General features: G+C 37.0%; 1 long non-coding RNA gene across 1 annotated transcript in view; it reads left to right on the top strand.

Annotated features, from left to right (window-relative positions):
* LOC121064506 overlaps positions 1-2,229 on the top strand; it is a 95,098-nt gene extending 92,869 nt beyond the window's left edge. Inside the window, exon 4 of the long non-coding RNA XR_005816528.1 lies at positions 2,100-2,229. This is a non-coding gene — a long non-coding RNA (uncharacterized LOC121064506). The remainder of the gene's footprint in view (positions 1-2,099) is intronic.
* Positions 2,230-21,233: the final 19,004 nt, after the last annotated feature.

Below are 21,233 nucleotides of genomic sequence, written 5' to 3'. Positions count from 1 at the left end.
ATTTAGGAACTCAAATGCGTGAACAGTTTGTGCCAGAAACAGAACACATTTTATTTTAGTACTTTCAAACAGGCAAAGATTAAATGATTCATTTTGAAAACATCAGAACAAAACCTATTTGCTTTCTCCATCAAAATGATCTTTTCTGCTTTCATATCGAGCTGAAAATAAATAAAAAGACATGTGCCTCATTTTAGAGGGCTCCAACCTGCAGAAACATCCTGCTTTAGTCAATGTCTTCATTAGATTCTTTTTCAAATTGTTGATTAAGAGAAATCTAGAATATTTTAAAAGGTGTTTTAAGGAACACATTGTTATGACATTGGTACATCTTGATCTGCTCATAATGTCTGCTTTTTAATCTGCTTGTAATCAGGAAGAAGCAAAAGGCTGGTGTTCTTCCTTTTGTACCAACCCATCTGAAGCAACCTATTGCCCCATTATTATCTTCTGTAGCAAAATTTACAAGTTTCAGGTTTTCTGACAGCAAAGCAAAACAAACTATGTTGGTCAGCATAAGGATTAAGAAACAATGATAGCAGAAGCCATCCTTTCTCCATCCTATATACCTCACTAGCAAGAAAAGAACAGTATTGCTTGTAGCAAAGGAATTGTGTGGAACAGCTATACCCTAGATCAGACCTGTAAACTACGGGGATCAGAAGTTCATGGTGTTTTCATGTTGGGCCCTACCCTGCTGTGGGGAATGAATATGATGACAGTAAACTCCCTGGTCTGGCAACAGGTACTGAAAGGGAAAATAAATTCAGATATTAGGTGAATGATAACTTCAGATGATGCATGGAATACAATAAAGAATCAACAGATAGTAAAGAGCTTTTCCAAATGCTGGAAGAAGTGAAACCCTTTCCTTCTCAGGGAGAGTGATTTTGTGTAAATGGACATAAACTTGTATGCATGAGTTTTCCATTCTCTGAAACAAGTACAACATTGTCTTATTGTAAGGGCCATCCCCTACAAGAAGAGTTCACTGGTAGGACTCAAATTGTAAAAATCAGTGGTTACATTCCAAAAGTCTGTAGATGCTACAATCTTGGGAATTGCAATGCCTCTGTGTTGGCCTTTGTTATGTTACCTGTCACAGTATACAAAGTATGCAGAAGTTTAAGTGATGTAGCACATTATTAATCCAGAAAAGCCCCAAAATGCTAGTAAACCAAATGAGGACCCACCTAAAATTAATCCACAGGAAAACTCTGAAGACTCTGATTTCTGTCTTTCATCCATTAGTCCTGGGGGCTGACTTTCAGCACTCCCTGGAATAAACTCATTTATTCCTCAGCATTTCCTAAAGACTCTCAGCATTCCCTATGCCGTATTTGGTGCATGGTTTCTGTGAATTCCACACTGAAGGACAAAGGATCAAGAAAAACCTCTTCAGTGGCATAACCTGCTGTGACAGGCTTTATTCCTTGCAGAAACTACAAATTGCCATTTTCAAAGACAAATATTTACCTTTACCCCCATTATTCCAATGAGAAGGCTGATTACTGTAGTGATTTAAAAACTCCTCATCTCTAACCTAACTTTATTTCTGATCAGTTTGTATTTATTTATTTCCCTTATTTGATGTTTATTGTCATTGCATATTCACAAACAAAAATCATATTGCCCCTCACTTCTCATTCTGGTGGCCTAACAAGTCCAGCTTTTAATTTTTCCCATGTAAGATAGAACTGTGCTGACCATTGTAATGCATGTTCAGTGTGCATGTTTTAGTTGTAATTAACTGTTTTAGATGTTGATGTCCCAAATGGTAGCTCTGGTTAGAGTGATTTTGAAAAGAAGAAGCTATACATTGAGAAATACAAAAGTTAAGATGGAGGGTTTGCCAACCTACAATGGTATAAATGTACATAGTTTTATGCTTTTATGATTGTCTTCTCTGGACGGAGCTTTAATCTTACACATCTTTGAGACAGATCTTCTGTTTGACACTGAGGAAGGCTTTTTGCAACCACTTTAGCCGCTCTCTAAAAGCTCATTAAACTGTTAATTGAATCCAATTCATAATATAAAAATCCTCTGTTTTCACTTCTGTGTCAGTCGAATAGAAATTTAGCTTTTCCTTGTTGCAGATTAAAAAATGTCTAGTCACCGAAGCATTGATTAGAGAGGCAACAAGGAGGGAGCAGCTTTTCATTTTGTCTCATGGACTATGCTGGAAGGAACAGTAGCTTCAGACCCTAAAATCTTCTGACTACCTGTAGAAAGGTAAGTGCAGAAAGAACATCAAGCCAAGCTATTCCTGAGGCAATTTAGCTATTTGTTGAAAGGTTGAAATAATTTAATATAGTACTTGTTGCAAAAGGGCCTTAATTGATATACAGAGGCAATATATCTCAGTGCAACAATTCAGTCTCAACCTCTAATACATGCTGATGTGGTTTATTTTTGTGTTATTTACGTAGTGTGTGTTCTGCCCTCAGCTGGGCAGCACGATTTTCAAATATGACTTTGAGAACAAAAGGTTTGAGAGTAACTTTGGGAGTGAATTAAAAGGGACAAATCAGAATCTCTGGAAGTTTTCTTCCCCAGTGAATTGCTCATGAACTGTTTAATGATCCTGCCTGACATCTCTTCATATATTTTGATAACTGTCCACAGCTTTTTTATAGAACTACTTCCTAATGTTTTAATACCGTGTTAGTGAATTTCTGTTTTGCTATTTGCTTGCACAGAGTAAATCTCTTTGTGTGGAAGATTTTATTCTCTAATTTGTGAAGGCAACCCATTATTCCAGGTTAAGTCTTCATATTTCTCTTAACAAATGAGCAGAATACTCGTATTTCAACCTTATCCATTCATCACAGAAAAGGAAAAAAAAAAGCTATCTTAGTGTCTCTTGGATGACCCATCTTTCTTATGCATTACATATAAGGCTTATTATATATTTGTCTGCACTGTCTATACCTGGATATTCAGCAAAGGTTATTCACAATAATATAAAAAATGAATAGTTAGATATCAGTACTGCATTATTCATTATTTGAGTGTCTTACTAGAAGAACAAATGCTGTACATAATAAAGTATATTTGCTTTGAAAGTAAGTACTTGTTTCAGTTTCAACTGAAGCAGGCATGAGGGAGAAGAGCAGTTTACAAACATAAGAGAGAATAGTTTACAGATTTAGCATTTCTTCAGATTGTATGCTGCAGTCCTGCTCACAGCATATATCTCCTCTAATTTTTAGAATTACAGCACAATATCAAGAGAAGTTGAGAACTAAGATTACCCTATAACAATGTTTTTGTTCCAAAGAAATACATCTCATCAACGAAACTGATGATAGCAGAGCCAAAACAATATGTGTGGCTTCAGATTTTGGTACATTTAATCCAAAAAGAGATAGCAAATGCAGAGTTTTTGTCTGAAACTGCATATTTCCATAGATATGATATGACAACTGACGAATCTTAGCCATCAGAGGTGATTTGGTAGAAATGATACAGCTGGCAATACTGCTGTCAAGAAAGTGAGAAAATAAGGTCTAACTTATAATCTCTTTCCCTTATGTGACTGCAGAGGTATGTATGGAATAACAGTTTTATTAGATGAAAATGCATCTAGGTTGCAAATATTTTGATTGTGAGACAAATCTCAGGGTTTTCCTATGATCTCTCAAAATCTTCCCAGACATCGTTTGCAGGATGGGAATAATAAACAATACGTGCATTGGCTAAGAACATTTACTGACAGAGATACACTCTGAGGGAAAGAAGAGCATGCCTTTCAGATTGTCACTGTACAATCTCTAAGTATACTGATTGGCAAAATACATTAACAAAAAAGAAAGTAATAGCATTTTTTATTTTACTTACTCAGACATTTCTGCAGTAAAATTATCTGCATTCTGAAAATAAATATATACAGTATGGATTCAAGCTCTAATTTACATCCAGGTAGTTCTGCTGAGGTTAAAAATAGGGTTTCCTGTTCTTACCAGAAAACACATCTCTACACCAAAGAAAAGATGTTTGTATCAGAGAAAATAAAAGGCAATGTATTCCATTATGGATGATTAACAAAAGGTTTATTTTGAAAAAAAAATTGACAGCAATCTCCAGATATATTCATATTTTAAGTGCCTCTTAATAGAAAAATATACTAAATCATTTTATATGTATCCATCAAGCAGTTGTGATTTGTTGTATAGCAAGATGTATTCTGCTCTAATCTGCTGTGCTGTAAATGAAGTTAATGGAGTTAGATTGAAATAAAAGCTGCAATTAAACCAAGGAAAAGTAATTAAAGGAAATAATGTCGCAACATTGTAGTAACAATGCAGGAAATCTCAATGAGAAGCCCTATAGAAGCAGCAGATGATTTTGTTTTAAAATTAAATAGAAACAAAAATGTTTGTGCTCATCCTGGCTCACAGTCTCATACGCACATGCTCACAAAACAGCAAGATGGTGGTATCCAGGTAATCAGTCTAGGAGAAGAAGAGAGACAAGAGAAACGTTTTTTTTAGTCCTCCTTTTCAAAACTCTTGGATTTTTCTTAGACTGGTAACCATATGCTTGCTTTGGATGAACCTTTTTAACCCTTTAGGAAGTGACCATGATAACTTTCTCCACCCTGACCCACCTCTGTGAGCATCAAGGTTTACTTCGTTCTTTGTGTCCCCACCTGGGCGCCTTGTGAAGCTCAGCCTAAGTGTGTGCTAGGATGGGACCTGTGGGTGCCATCTATGCAAGCTCATGATTTAGGCCCTCTCCTGTTTTTTTCTTCCTGGTGTTTCCACAACTGTATATACTCAGTCATTGTCCATTCATACTAATCTTAACTTTTCTATTATAATTCTCTTCATATAATTAGATAATAAAAACTTAGATAATAAAATTAGATAATAAAACAATGTCTATTGTTTCTGATGACTGAACTCCATAAATTCATGTAACTTGAATACTAAATGAATTACTTTTAGGACTTCTGTGGTTCTTACTACATAAATATTTAGAATCCAGAAGTAATAATTTACACTTTTCTTGCTCAGTGCTTTACTTTTAGTCTATGTGAATAATGAGATGTATGACCACAGTCAAACTGCAGTGAAACTGTCCTACAAACTGTAGGACTTTCATTTATAGCATGACCAGTATGGTGAAAGGTAGCCTTATTGTAAATGAGAAATGGAACCATGTTTCTATTTGAGAATGTTCATTCAGAACAAGTCCCACACTCAGTTCCTGTCCACATGTAGCCTGTCCTAACAATGTGCAGGACAAAGTTGAAAAGAGAAACTTGTAAGACTTCAGAAAATCTTCAATCTGTCCTCAAATTCTTTGCCAAAGCAGAAAATACCAGTGATTTTTCAGTACAAACTTGTGCCAGAAGACAGTAGCTATCTTAGCATTCCCAGGACACAGACTACTTTGGGGACTTGTGACTTCTTTAAAATAAGCTAATAATAGAGAGAGCATGACTGGCAACATCTCTTTGTATATAGTGATGTATTTGGAATCAACAGTAATGCTTGAACTGAGATCCTTTACCTTTGAAAGGATAGGCAAAGAAATGGTACAGAAGGAGGTCTCTGGAAGGCTTCTTATGTCTCCAGTTTTCTTTTCCTTTCTCGATACACCGCTCTCCAACACACTGACTTTGGGGGCATAGTATATAATGCCTGTTTCATCCCTACTGCTCCCCAAGATACATGAGAAACTGTGTTGCCTGATAAACCCTACTGCATTTTGGAACATTTTTTGGCCCCTGAAACGGTAGAGGAATGAAATTTCATTAGACGGATAAGAAATGTATTACTATTATTATGTTGATAAAATTGCTATTTAAAGATCTGTAAGGCACACCCATTGAACATCAGACACCTTACTAAATAAGTAAAATAAAAAAAGTCCCAAAATGACACTACAGTTTCAGAAGATCCTTTAGGTGTGCTCCAGGTCTTAAGATTCAATGCAAAACATTTTTTTTTTCCAGCTGTATACATTAAAATTAATCATCAGCCATGTGACTAAGGCTGTCATAGTATAGATACACATGTAAATTAATACAAACATTTTTTTTGGAGTAATGCACTGTTAATAAATACTTGCTACTGTGCCAGCTCAGTATATATGTGTGCATATGTATAATCTGAATATCTTCATACAGTAATCAGTACAACTCTGTTGTAAATTACAGCTTTAAATAAATAATTATGAAAATGGAAGCAAATTAGCCTTTGAAAAGGTAAACAGATTTGATGTTTTTATGTTTCTGTGTCATTTAAGGGACTGTGTATGTTAATTGAATACCAAGTTTATTTTATTTATTGCTAAATTGATTGCTATTACTTTATGGCTTGTCATGTAGCATCTCTTGGAGATGTTTGGGGAAAAAAAAAAGTAAAGGGTAATTTAAAATCTATTAGTTGAATAAAGAATAATAATCCTTTTTTCCTGTCTAGAAAATAAAGTTCTGGAACTATGAAACTGCATCATTCTGAGAAAAGTGATGCTAGTCACACAAAGCAGAGAAAATGCATCTGATCAAGGATAATTGTATAATTTTAATTTACTGGATGACTCCACTTAGATCTGTTGTGAAAAGTCAGATGATGATTGTGAAAAGTCAGATGATGAAACATAAACACCGTCCAAACTGATGTCTGGTATCATATCTGTAAAAATGTGTGTTGCTTTAAGAGGCCACTCTTCTGTTCTCATGCTCCCAGAGGTTGATGTTTTTTCCACATGTGGTATAACCTAATAGAACTAGCTGATCATAAATTGTATAGTGGAAACAATTATTTTTAGTATCACCTGTCCTGTAAGGTACAACGTCTGAATGTCTGAATTTTGGAGGGGCATTTATCTATGAGAAACAAAGTATTTTTTTTTCCAAATCTCTTTATGCAGTTTATTATTTGTGAATTGTTGCAAAATGCTTTTACAATTTATCATTGCAAATGCTCTTATTTAATGCACTTTCTACAGAAGTTGTCTAGAATAAACTGAGAAATAGATATGTAATGCAAAGGATAGAAATGAAATCAGGTAGAGTTAAATATGCAGTGAAACTTCCCTTCCACCTCCTCCTTAAAAAAAAAGAAATAAAAAAATAAAAAGAAGGTTGTACAATTACATGAGTAATCTAAAATAGAATATCTGTGCCATGATCTGACCTTACCTATGGTAAGAAACCTTAATAAACTGTTATTCCAGATTTCCAGGATTGTACTTGAGATCCAGCTCTAGACTTGAGGTTCAGATTGTTAAAATAAATCAGTCTTAAGGAATTTCTAAACTGTAAAAACACAGGTTTATTTATCCATTGGTCCACAGTAGGATGTGTGTGAAAAACAGAATGTGTTTTTAATGGAATCTGCATATATAAATCTTTCAAATATAAATAGAAAACAAAAATCTCTTGTTTATATTCCTAGATTAAATCTACATCAAAATGGAATCAGAGTTGAGACGATGTATCAGTAAGCTAAAGTGAAATGCTTTGAAGGAATGCTCTAATTCCTCTGAAAAGAGAAGGGATAAATTTTGGAAATTTAGATTCAAGGCAAATCTTAATAGAAATCTAAGCTGCAGAAGGACACAGCTAATGTACTCAGATAACCTTAACTCTGCCCATTAGCAATCCTTTTAAACTATCAGGCAATTATTTTTCTGTAATTGTTTTTGCACAGTCCAATTAGATGAAACCATTCCTGTTAGATTGTTTTCATTTTTATTTTCTCTTGTAGTGTCACTACAGTGTGAAATTAATGTTCTCTGCATCTCTCTGCATCTTAAGTCTTGTTTACACTCTGTATTGATGACACCAATTCAACTGAACAAATGCTGGTAGCGCTGACAAAAGTCTTAGAGAGGTTGCTGACTGCCAACATCATTTCAGTACTGCCTTAGTTAGGCTTGCTCCCAGCTAGGAGAGCTGGCATGGTGCTGAAAAGGGTTTTTATTGTCTAGATCAGAGCTCTCTACTCTGCTACATTTAATTGCTGCAAGATGTCCTTTTTAGATAGGTGTCTTCAAAGTTGTTGTCAGACTAGTGATAGACAATGTTGGGTCTGAGACAATTTAAATAGTTTGTGAAACATAAGAAAGAAAAACCTTTGCATGTTTGTTTGAGTCTTTGGAGGTCTTGGGGCTAGGTATAATCTCTGGAAAGGAACATGATCATTTTCTGGCCTCTCTTTTTCCTGATATTATATTAGCACTTCCAGGAGTCCATTAAGATTTCATGTTCAAGGTTTTGAATATTTCCCATTCAGACTATTCCACACAGCAAATATGCAAGGTATACTGTATTATATTATATTTAGGCTTATATTTAGACAGGATGCAAAGTCAATTTGATATTTAGTCATGGGCAGATTAGATGTGTAGCAGTAGCCACCTTAGAAAAAATTACACTGCCTCCTGTCAGCAGTTTGGCTAAACTGTTCCCTGAAATTCCTGTTACAACCTGTTTCCCACCTACACTGCTCATCACCCAGAAGTGGAGCCTCCTAAGCTTGGTTTAGCAGTTGGCTCCTTACTTCTCATTCTTCTTAACTCCACCATCCACTCAAGTTTACACCAGAAGTTCCTCTCCCTCTGCAGAGAAAATCTAGTCTGTGCTTTTTCCTCGCCCTTTGCTCTGCCCCAAAACAGTTATTATGGAAAGGACAGCATGCTTTTAGATAGGCAGCCTTGTGTCACACTTTCCAAAATGAACTATGAATGATTATGTAAATAAAAGAAAACAGATCACCCAAAACTTTATTGACTTTTTTTTAGGATCAAATTGAAAATACTTTTGTGTGTTTGTGTGTGTGTGTGTGTGTATCTTTGCTCCCTGGGTTGTTGTGGCACAGGAACAGCTGTTTCTTAGCTATCAGATGAATGCCTGAACTGGAAGTACTCACAGGAAAGTTTTCATTCTGATATTCCCAGTGTTTATTCATGCTTTGTAGTTGTTTGAAGCTTCCTAATTACTATCCTTTCTATAGTATGGATCTTGTTTTGACACTAATAACCATACCTTAAAACTTCTAATTCCACTATTTGTGCTACAGACTTTAATTTGGCTGCTCATGGAATGATGTGAGTAGGTATGTCATAATAAAGCTAGCTATAAAAAGTATTTCAATTGTATTTAAATCTATTTTCCTAGACAAAGGTAGAAGACTAAATGTATTTTTCCAGCATCTAGAATTAATTTTATACTGTCTAGGGGTTGTTCATAACCGTGCTGCACTTTCTGTGAAATTGGCCTGTACAGTTTAGTTTGGTTTCATGCATGAGTCTGAAATATGTCTCATTTTTTCTCTCTCTCTTTCTTTCTTTATTTATTTATTTTAAGACTTCACACCTTCTCTTCCCTATGGAAGGATTTGTGTTGGGTTATTTCATGACTCAGGTTTTCTTTAGGAGTGACAATCAAAAGGAAGAAAAAAAATAGAAGGCAATCTCCCCTCAGCTGCCTCTGTTTCATATCTTAATGTGTTAAGAAATATTTTAAGCTAGTCTTACAATTGTTTTTTTTAAGTAGAAACAAAGTTTCTTTGTTTGAGGAAAATAAGCACTAATTGATTATGTCATAAATCAATAGATTATCTCCAGATTCTTGCTATTAACTCCCCTCACCCCTATCACCCCAAAAGTCTTACAAGCTGCATATAGTCTCTGGAGAATTTAATTGATCTTCTGAGGTATTTATACATAATTTGAAAACACCTGCACTTACAAAGTTATTCAGAAGTTCTTGAAAGCATTTGGAATAATGTTTTCAGAATGTGTAGTGTTTAGCAGGTGCCAACTGAGGCAAGCCGTACAGGTATTAATCTGAACACTATTCACCTTGTTTATTCATTATAGTAACTTGCTGTAAGCCAAGGTACATGGAATGCATGCTGCTTAAAGTGGAGTTAAGGCCTAATGAATTGTACATATGCATACTATCCTAGACCTTTTTCCTTCTAATCTGTGCTCCAGCCAATGACTTGCAGATGTTTTATATGATCCTATCATATATGGAGGCCAAAAGTAACTACTTTGTGTTGATATAATTCCAAAGTCAGATATTTTCCTTGCTTGCACTATTATTAAATCTAAGAAGGGAGAGCACACTAAGAATATTGTTAAAGGTTATTTTATCGCAATAACTAAATATGTTTAAAAATACACTATATTTGTATGTATGTATACATATGTATCAAGCAATAAAACTTAGAGAGTAGATATGCAGATTTGTACCTAAGTTTACCGGTTTAAATCTGTACACAAGTACAAATGAGTTACTAATGTTCACAAAATCACAGGATAGTTGAGGTTGGAAGAAACCTCTGGAGATCATCTGGTCCAAACCCCTGCTCATCCCCACCTAGAGCCAGTTGCCAGGGACTATGTCCAGATGGCTTCTGAGTATTTCCAAGGATGTTAGCTCCACAACCTCAAATAATGTTTGCCATTGTTGTTTTTCTCACAGAGAAGCAGAACTGGTAAAATATAATTAACTGAAAATAAGGACAACTCTTCTTTGCTCTGTAGACTCTGCAAGTCCGCCCATCTTTCTGTTCCTGTTCTCTTGCTTTTCGAGGTCTGTGTTTAGATTGCAAACACTTTGGGAAAGGGCTGTCTTCCTTATGTTTTCATAGTGCTTAACAGAGTGACTCATATGGTCTCCGTTCTTTGGACGATAGTGCAATACTGATGGTCAGATGGGAATATTAAGCCAAAGGGTTAAGACCTAAGCTATAGAATTTGCCTGAGAACAGGTAAGCTCCTTCTCATTGCTCCATCTCCCTGGAGTCTAAAGCCACTGAATCTGTTGTTCAGATATAATAGGGCCAAAGAGCAATCCCCGGCCTCAAAATCAAATGGTATACGCTGGTCTTTGGCCGTACTGCTCAGAATTAGCTCCCACTATTTGTATATAGTATACATTTGTACTACCAAGCACTCAGGCCTGGGGCTGTTGTGGTATTTCTCTCACCCTAAGAAATACCATTTTTTGGGGAGGGTAGCTGTTTTAGTCCAGGATACTGAAATAATGTGAGTTTATATTGGCAGCCCGTGTCAGGGGCAGCTTTCTTGCATAAAGCTAAGGCTATGCATAAAGGCTAAGGCTAACGCAGCACAACATGGAAAGTGGTGATGTATAAGGGCAAAAATTCTGTTATGATATTTCTAGAGGTGGTACTATCAGGCAGGAAAAAAAAAATCTGGTGAAATCTCACAAGGGATGACTTTAAGGAGCAGCTCATGGCATGAATTATTCTTGCAAAGGAGGCAAGCTTTCACCAGCTCTAATTTGACGTATATGCTCAAAGAATACATAAATGCCTCATTACACTATGTACATATGCATTAAGGATATGTACAGTGCACAGCACAGTAGCCCCAGTTACTTTCATCTAACAGCATGGCTGCTAGTCCTTTATTAGATCTCCTGAACTATTTGGCTACACACCAGCCACCATCTTGCCGCTTACTTTTTTGGTGCAGGAAGGTGGTGCTCTGCTGCGTCACGGCCCAGCTTTAGGTAGTGTGTATATGCATGCACATAAGCATAAGCTGGAAGTCTCTCTCTGTTCCTTCTATCCCCTTTCTCCCAAGACTATCCCAGATCCCGGGAGTTGGCAAAGTTTGCTCTCCTCTTGGTGAGGTGAACGTGCAGTTTCAGCTTTGACGATTATACAAAAAGTTTCAACATTATGTTCAGTGGGGTAATTAGAAGTTTTATTTTAAGCAAAAGACTGAAATCTTACTTATCTCATACCCCAAAATGAATGTACTTAAGGACCAAGCCTTAAACACAGCATTCACTGTCATTTTGGGGATATCATCCCAGGTTGTTAAGATGCTCCAGAGTCAAGTTTCTGTCCTAGAAATACTTACATTTGAAGGGAATATCTTAATGTTTGAAACACAGAATACTTCTTACAGCAAGGATGTTTTTTTGAAGATGAAGAATAGTGTCTGAGTTGGTTATATATAGTTGACTGACTTGGAGGAAACCCTCATATAACTACACAGCAATTTCAGTTATAAATGAACAGACATCTGGATCTTAAATATAAGGGGTATCTTGGGATAATTATTTTTAAGGTCACAAAGTAATTATTTCAAAGAGAAATGTAGCTTTAATATATATATATATATTCATTTAAGTTTCTTAGTGCTAAATACTTTACCTGCATTTGTCTGCCTATTTTTTGGTGTGGGACATTTTTTTCTTTAACACATGACTTTGTTGTGAAACACTAAATAAGCATAAAGTTTACTCTGAGCAAAAATCCAGCTCTGATATCAGCAGCATTCATCCAATTCTTCACATTCAACTATTCTCTTGAGTGTAAATATCATTCATCATGGCAATGTTCATTCCACTGGATTTACTTCTCATAACAGAACAGTAATAATCTTTCATAGACTTTTAATAATTACTAAAACTATGTAACTAAGTGGTGGAAGGACACACTAATGTTTGCCAGTTACTCAAAAGATGTCTTGGAGACATGGACATGTTATTACTATAAGCAAATATATCAAATGTACTATGTCATATTAAAAAATAAATAGATATTATTAACAAGAATACTTGTTTTTCTGAAGCAAAGCTACCAACATGAGAATGTCCTGACTATTTGACTTTGAAGCTTAAACTCATGGGATATCAAGAAATACATAGCAAAGGTATATGTACATGAAGTTGCTTACCCCACATAACATCTTCCCTTGATCTGAGGGTTAAGTTATTATGACAAATTTACAAAGAAGTGTTACAATATCCCTCTATGCGTCATCTTCCTTTTCTGCAAAATGGAAAACATGACATTTCTTTCAACCTAATTTGAGATCTACAGGTTAGAAATGGCAGCTAAAGAGTTACTGTTCCTGGGGAGTCCAGAGGGGTACAGCTTCTATCATATAATATTACAATAAAAAAACTTACTCAGAATACCAGTCTATTTGCAATTATGATTGGTCCTTGCTTTTTTTTAGTGTCTTTTCAAGACCCTTACCAGCATAGTGTGACATCTATTGTGAATGGTGTTGAGACATTTGGGAGTTACTCTATGTAAGTGTTGTTGTATGTTCTGAGCTAGGTTTTCACCAGCCTAATAAAGATTTTGGTGGACTTTTATTAGCATTCAGAGCTTTATTAGTCTTTTATCTGACTGTTGCTTTGGCCTTTCCTTTGATTGACTGTGCCTATATCAGGAATGCTATGTCAGCTAAAATACTCATCACTCCTTAATTGTAATGCTGCCTTATAGTGAATAGGGTTCCAGAGAACCAGTCAACTAGTGTTATAGCTAAACTCAATGCTTTGCTATAAATAGCTCCATGCCCAAACTGTCTCAGGTTATGTAGAATACTCTTGTATCAAAATGCTGCTTTCTTATTTGTTGATGCAGATATTTATCATAACAGTTGTGCTATGCATTTGCTTTCCAGAAGCATTGTCTTATAATGGTCCATGGCTTGGTGGAGACGTGTATACTTTCAGAGAAGTAGCATGGATTTTGTAGGTATCTCGAGTCAGAAGTGTGGGTCTGATTGTTTTGAACCTTTTTATGTCCTTCCATACTGTACACATTTACCCTCTGCATATGTGCACCTAAACACTGATATCAGTCCCATCACCCATGCAGAAGGACTGCTACCTTGTATGTATTTGTGTCAGAGAGGTAGTTGAGACATACCAGTTAATAGTTAATTGCATAATGTATTTGCTGTAGATTTACTAATCTTAAAATTCTGTAAGCTTTATATTACAGCTTATTGTATAAATCCGTATTAATATATAGGCTGTGTGGGAGGTGGTATATTTAACTTGGTAAAACTGGCTGTTAAACCTGTTACAGTGAGCTGATATTTATTTCCTCATCACCTCTTCTTACTGCTACTGAGTCCTCTGGACTTCTTCTAGGACTTCTTCCTCCCACCATTGCCAGTTCCTGCTCTTCCTCCCTTCTCCCACTGGTGTTGTGCTCCAAGTCCCATGTACATTCAGGAGAACACAGCTTCTGCTGGTCCCCTACCCGTGGTACCAAACTGGTTGAAGAGGCTGCTCTGCCTCCCTGCATCATTTCTGCCAGATCCACATGTTCCCAGATACGCAGCAGGGATGCCAACTGACTCCCAGACTGATGTTTCTTGTAGGTGCCTCTTCCAGGCTTCCCCACTGAGACTCATGATTAGGTGATGTGGACCCCATTGACTCCTTTTTCTTGGAAGAAATTGGTCTTGGCAGAAGTACTGTCATGTGTTGAAATGACAGAAAAACACCACATAATTGTGATTCTATAGTTATAGGTTATATGATTTGGATGGAGGTACTAGCTGACTTTTTCAGTATATTTTTATGACATTACCAAGTAGATACAGATAATGAGATAGATTATATTATTTTAGCTGTTCTTTGTAAAACTCCAGATGAAATACATTTTTATACTGGATATTTTAGTAACTGCTCTTGTCTTACATGACCTAATACTGCCTGGTTTACATTGCAGTGTGACTGATGAAAGGCCCTGAAGCAGGCTGTCTACTTAATAACATGGTGGAAATTATCATTGTCCCATGATCTCAGGGACAGCACCGAGTCATGTAGTTCTTCATTCTGATCTTCATGCCTGTATTTCCTTTGTGTTGTCAGTGGGACAGCTAGATATTTATAGAATGGTTTGGATTGGAAGAGACCTTAAAGTTCATCTAATTCCAACCCCCCTGCTATGAGCAGAGACACCTCCCACTAGATCATGCTGCTCAAACTGGCCTTGAACACTTCCAGGGATGGGGCATCCACATCTTCTCTGGCCAACCTCCAGGTGGGGTCTCATGAGAGCAGAGCAGATGAAGACAACCACCTCCCTTGCCCTGCTGGCCACTCTGCTTTTGATGCAGCCCAGGATACGGTTGGCTTTCTGGGCTGCAAGCACACATTGCCAGCTCATGTTGAGCTTCTCATCTACCAACACCCCCAGGTTCCTCTCATGGCTGCTCTCAACTCATTCTCCGCCCAGCCTGTATTTGTGCTTGGGATTGTCCCAGCCCAGATGGAGGACCTCACACTTGTCCTTATGGAACTCCATGAGGTTTGCACAGGCCCAGCTCTCGAGCCTGCCCAGGTCCCTCTGGATGACATCCCTTCCCTCCAATGTGTCGATCACACTACACAGCTTGGTGTCACTGGCAAACTTGCCAAGGGTATACTCGATCCCACTGTCCATGTTACCAACAAAGATGTTAAACATCGCCGGTCCCAATACGGAGCCCTGAGGAACACCACTCATTACTGATCTCTACCTGGACATTGAGTCGTTGACCACAACTCTTTGAGTGTGACCATCCAGCCAATTCCTTACCCATCAAGTGGTCCATCTGTCATTTAGGTCTGGGATTTGCTCACCTACTACTGTGTTGTTGAGGCAGGGTGGCTAAATTAGCCAGTGGGAATACCAAAGAGAAAGGCAGATTAGAAGCACTTTCCTGTACCTCTAACTCCATACCTATTAGAGGTTATTTGCTTTTGCCAAATGTGCATTCAGTTACACAGTAAGGTACAAAAATATCCAAGTGTAAATGATTATATGTTCATATAACCTAAATTTGCATTCACAGTCTTACGGTCTTTTTTTGTAACAGTGTGTGTTAGCTTTTTCTGCAAGAATTTGTCCAGTCACCTCTTGAACTAATACAAACTTATAGTAAGCTTTGCTTCCTCCCACTATCCAGGGTCAGCTGGATGGCTTTCACTTCTGACAGCTGGCTTGTGGATGGTGGCAAATGCTTTTGTGTGAAAACCAACTTTCCTTGTATTTGGTTTTATATTTTGTATTTCTTTTTTATCCTTCATTTTGAACCCATCACGTGCTACTTTTCTTTGATCTCCTTTAGTTCTTTTATTGAAATGACACAGTCAATGATATGTATTTGTGTGGCAACATTAGGCAGAACACAGCCCTCAAGAGGCTGTCAAGACAAGTATATACCATGACCACGTATATTAGACACTGTTTGGTGTTCTTGGAGGCTATCAGCTACTCAGAAATACACAAGGAGTGGGTCTGCACAGCCTCACCATGCAGGACATTACAGCTCAATGACAAATCAAGACCTAACTTTGCCAGTGCATGCCAAAAGGAATTTGTGGCATCCTTAGCTCATGCTTAGCTCAGCTGGCTGCAAAGGGTGCTACAGGTATCGCAGTGGTGGGCACCCTGTGCTGCAGAGCACTCCTAGTACTTGTTGGTGGAGCAAAGATGTACCCTGAGAGTGTGAGAAGAATTCAGTTTTACCTGGGTGCTACAGAGGGGATTGTCTTACAGCTCAGCTGTTTTTCAAACCTTGATACCTTTTTTTTTTTTTTTTTCCAACAAGCTTGTGCAATCCTTGCTTTAAAGCCCTTAAAGCAAGGGATTACTCTGGAAATGCCAAAACAGGATGACATATAGTGGCATTTGTAGACAGCAGGAGAAAAGGCTGTAAATCATTTGTTCCTGATAGTTTGATATTTTCTTTATATTCAAATTACAGTCACTGGGAAAAAAATCAGTCCCATGCTGCTAACTTCAGCACTAATTATACCACATCTGGATTTGGCCCAGCCAGCCCATACACACGTCAATGCAATGAGATTAGATGGGCATAAATGTGAAGCCAGGTACGGTACTCACAGTTCATCAGTCTTCTGCCATTTGCGCTAGACAGTATCAATTGTTAGATCCCACCCAGCCCTAAGCTCATTTCTGTAATATTTACATTGTCAATTTGTCCACAACACCAGTGCGCTAGAGCAGAACTCCCAGAACTAGCAGTTACCCTATACCAAAATTGCATGTATTTTTTTTAATTCTGGCACTTAATAGGCAATGCTTTTCCACACAAAAGCAAGAGCATTTTAGTAAAAAAGCACTCTAAAATAAATGTGCTAAAACAGAAAGGGAGAAAGAGAGAAATGCTAACCAAATTTTTCTTTCAAAGTGATTCTTTCTTTCCTTGGGGAACAAGGCAGCTCTAACAGGTGGAACATTATTAGAATCCTTAGAAAGATAAGATGGTCACAAATTTGTCCTGCAATATGGTGCAGGATAACCAGAAAAATGGGATCAGTCAAATTCTTACATTGTTTGACCTCAGGAATTAAGGTGAATCCAAAGAGAAGCAGTGCTAAGATTTTAATATTTAGCTCTGTTTTGTATAGGTCACTTTTTTTTCATTTAGCACAAACTATACTTTACTCAAAATTTGTGTGATTAATGCATTGATTTAGCTTCCCAATGTGCACTGCTGCTAGGCAGATTCAGATATTATTTATTTTTATTAGTTTATAATATGTCAATTTTTCTTGCTTATCTGTCAGCTCCCACAAAAATACATAAATCAAAAATATAGCAATGTGGACACTAACAAGGCATAATTATTGTAGGGTCTGTCCCCTTTTAAAGAAAAATACAATTACCTACCAATATGTTGCTGGGATTAGGTCAGAATTTGCATAATACTGACTCATATTTTCTTAACAATTTTAACATCAGACAATAGGTTTTGCAAATCTATATTCCTTTCCTGTTTTTCAGTTTTATTTTTCAGGCTAAAATAATAAGAAGCTCAGTCAAAACAAGATAATTATTGCAGTCTAACCCCACAGAAAACTTTAATTACTCCATGGCATGTTTCTAGGATTAGGTCAGATTTTTATAAGGCTGATTTTTTTTTTTTTTTAAATAACAATAGGCAATTAAGTCTGCCAAACTGTAATTTATTACAGTTAAATTTATTCATTTTTTCCACGGATAAATATTTAATAGAAAATAACTCAATCACTGCAGGAGATTAAAGAAGATTTTTACCTCAATATAATCTTAGAAAAACAGTAGACAGTTTTCTGTTCTTGGCTGTAATACCAAATAGCATCAAGTTAAATGACAAGATGAAAATAGTTGAAAATTTTTAACTTCAGTGAAATAATAGCTGCTAATGTATAGGATTATGAACCCCCCAGTAGCAGACTATGTAACAAATAGATCCCTCCTGAAATACTGAAAACTATGGTTGGGATCTAGGGTTAAATAACCGTGATATATTTATAGAGGGCAAGGGATCACCATAAAATAAAGCAGCAAATAGTAAAGAAGTCAATGTAAAAGAGAGGCCAGGGATTTAGGGTATAGAGATCATAAATTTTCATCGATATAAACAGTCCATGTACCTCAGGAGCTGAGTTTTAGCTATAATTTCAGGTCTGACCTATAGGCTTTTGGTGTTCACAGTGCATGCACGATCAAGATGCCATCTGAGGAGGTGAAAAAAATGTTTCAGATCTGTGTGATTTACTCATTTAATCATCCCCAAATCCACCCCAAACACAACAATACTGTGTCGAATATCAGTACTTGAGAAGATTTTATTGTCCCACTAAATTACATTTAATTCTTACTATAACATCTCATATAAACAAGAATAGTGAATGATTTCCTCCCCAGTGTGTTCTTCGGGAGGCAAGAAAAGATTGTTATATGGAATGCATAGATCTGGAAAAGGTCACCTTTTCTCTATCCCTCAGATCTCCAGAACGTGCACAGATACTTTCAATTGCAACGGATGGATTTCTTTTTCTGCTTTAAGGTGATATTTTCTGTTTTAAAATAATAATTATGAAACCACCACAAAGAACCATTTGAGGCTTTTAGCTTTTTACTAATTGCTCTGAAAGAGAATTCTAAATGATTTCCAAATGACTTAAATGATTTGGCTAAAGAGCATCTTATTACAAATGGGCTGCGTTGAAAACATTGTGTCAGCACTAAATGAGGCTTTTTTTCCCCCCTGCTTTTCTCTAATGGGCAGATCAGAACATGTAAAGCACCCTCCCTGCAAAGACTTTTAAATGGTCTTTGGACCAAGCCTTTATTTGGACAACATTTTCTTTTTAATGGAGCTTACCACACAGCAATATTTGCCATTACTGCTGTCCTTGCAGTATTCCCTATACTGCGAACCTGAAACCCTCCCAGTAACGTGGGAGATTTTAACACCAGTTTGCAATAAATACCCACTCATGCAGATGACTTCAAGCCTGTCAGTGGCATTACTTTGGTACTGATGACAGCTAGCTGAAGAATTCCTGACTTGAGGACTGGTCCAGTAACCCTTAAGCAAAGGAGAAATCCTTACACGCATGAATAATCACGTTAGCTTCATCAAAACCAGTTGCATAAATTACACAACCCGAGTAATAGCCTGCAAGGCGCAACCCAATGCCAGCAGACCATTTTACCCTCCCAAAGCTCAGATTTATGCCAGCTTTTTAGAAATTCTGTGATAATAACGACCTTTCCCTTGCGCCAGCCCTAACGAGATAACTGAATGACTTGTAAAGGAATAGTGTTGTAAGTACTGTTTTTCAAATACTAAAATATCTGCAAAGATGTCAAACAGCTTTGCAAACGAGTGCTCGAGAGCCACTAGGTTGCACTGTTGTATAGAGAACAAGCACGCTCCTTCGCAGTGCTGCATACAAACAGCCTCATGCTGTGCAGAATCTTGTAAATACTGTTTTACAGTTTTCACTAACAACAGAAGTATATGAGATCAAGGGAGGAAGACTGGCATTTGGAAATCTTTGCTTTCTCCTCAAAGGAAGGTCCAGGTCCTGGTTTTAGTTAGGTGCTTTTGTTCTGCATAAGGTGCCCTGAAGATAACCATATTCTGGAATTCTGTTTATTTATTTATTTATTTATGCATTTATTTATTTCTATGGTGAGGAGAAGCTGCTGGGGGACAGGTTTGGAAGGGGGATCCAGGCTGTTATTCTTGAAGAATTAATGACTTGACATGCATGTTCCTGGAGACCCTTCCAAAGCTGCCATGGGCCTTCCTGTATACATAAACTCTGAACACGTGCTTCCCCTTCCCTCCCTCATTTGGCACTGTTCGATAGCCCAGACAACACAAAAGCACACATCAATTACTTCCCTATGTACATTACACACTCTGGGCAATCACAAACATTATATAATGTTCATGTGTGAACAATTAATTACAGTTATATTATTCAGTCATTCTTTCCACTACCATTGTCCAAAGTAAATTTTTCCTTTAAGTGTAATATGGTTTTAATTTAGGAAGCAGGGTTTCTTTAACCTATTTGACATTATGCAAACCATCTTAAAGGAGGTTTCATGCTATTTCCACTCTGTCTGCTAACTTAGCTCCCCGCCCAAATGTGAACTGTGTTTTATCAAGCAAATTACTTACAGAGGATTTTGTTCAAAAAGACGTTGGGTTCATTTCTTTACCCATATTTACACAGCTCTGGTGTAAATCTTTTTGTATTTTGCTCTGTGGATTAGCACCTCTCTCATCCTCCCACTACCCCTCACTTTAGGATAGTAAACTGAGACAATAGTAATGAGGAGCAGAGCTGGTGACTCTCTGTGCTGAAGCTCCGGGAGGGAATAGGTCATCCCAAAGGACCTGAGTCTGTGCTCGGTTAGTGCAGTTGGCCTGCTACAAGTCTTACATTTGGGAACTATCTGCTTCAGGTTTTGACTCTTTCAGTAACAACTTTTCTGTCTGCTAATTAAATTTCTTACTGCTGTAACACCAGAGAAGACAAGCAAGGTTCTCTTAAAAGGGCACCTAGATGAAAACAAACTTCACTGATTACAAGAACGTGTGTTGCATGCAATTAACCCATTACTGGGTTGTGGAAAGGAGAAATCTGATCTGAGGGAAAAAGGAAGAAAAAGGAGAGTTACTTAATAGACTGAAACAGAATTTTATCTATTGGTCTTTTTAATTTGGGGCTGAGAGGTTTTTTTCCAGTGATCAAATACAGTTGCCTCTTCCACTTTCACTTAAAAGAAGCTGATGATTCTATTTCATTTCACCTAACACTAATACAGAATTAATAATTTTGTACAGCAAGATCACAGGCACACAAACTTTTACTGTAGAAAAAAATAGAGCTGAATTGATATTGCTAATATTCTGCATTAGGTTTCTCCTGTATATTTAATTGCACTTGTTTACAGATACATGTGCCATTTCATGAGTATTTTGTAGTCGGGCTAGTTTGGCTGCGTATTTGCAGAAAGTGAATTTGCAGTTGTATTGGCAAGTACTCTCACATAACAATTCAAATGTGTAAGTGTTTATCTTCTAACTGTATGCTCATCCAACCAGGAAACTAACTATAATCTCTCTGACCAAAAGTAACATAGCACTGGGGACAGAACAGTGGGTACTTGTAGAAA

This window comes from Cygnus olor, chromosome 2 (assembly GCF_009769625.2).
Source record: "Cygnus olor isolate bCygOlo1 chromosome 2, bCygOlo1.pri.v2, whole genome shotgun sequence".
NCBI lineage: Eukaryota > Metazoa > Chordata > Aves > Anseriformes > Anatidae > Cygnus > Cygnus olor.
The sequence above is the reverse complement of the archived record's forward strand: the minus strand, read 5'-3'. Positions and strand labels throughout refer to the sequence as shown.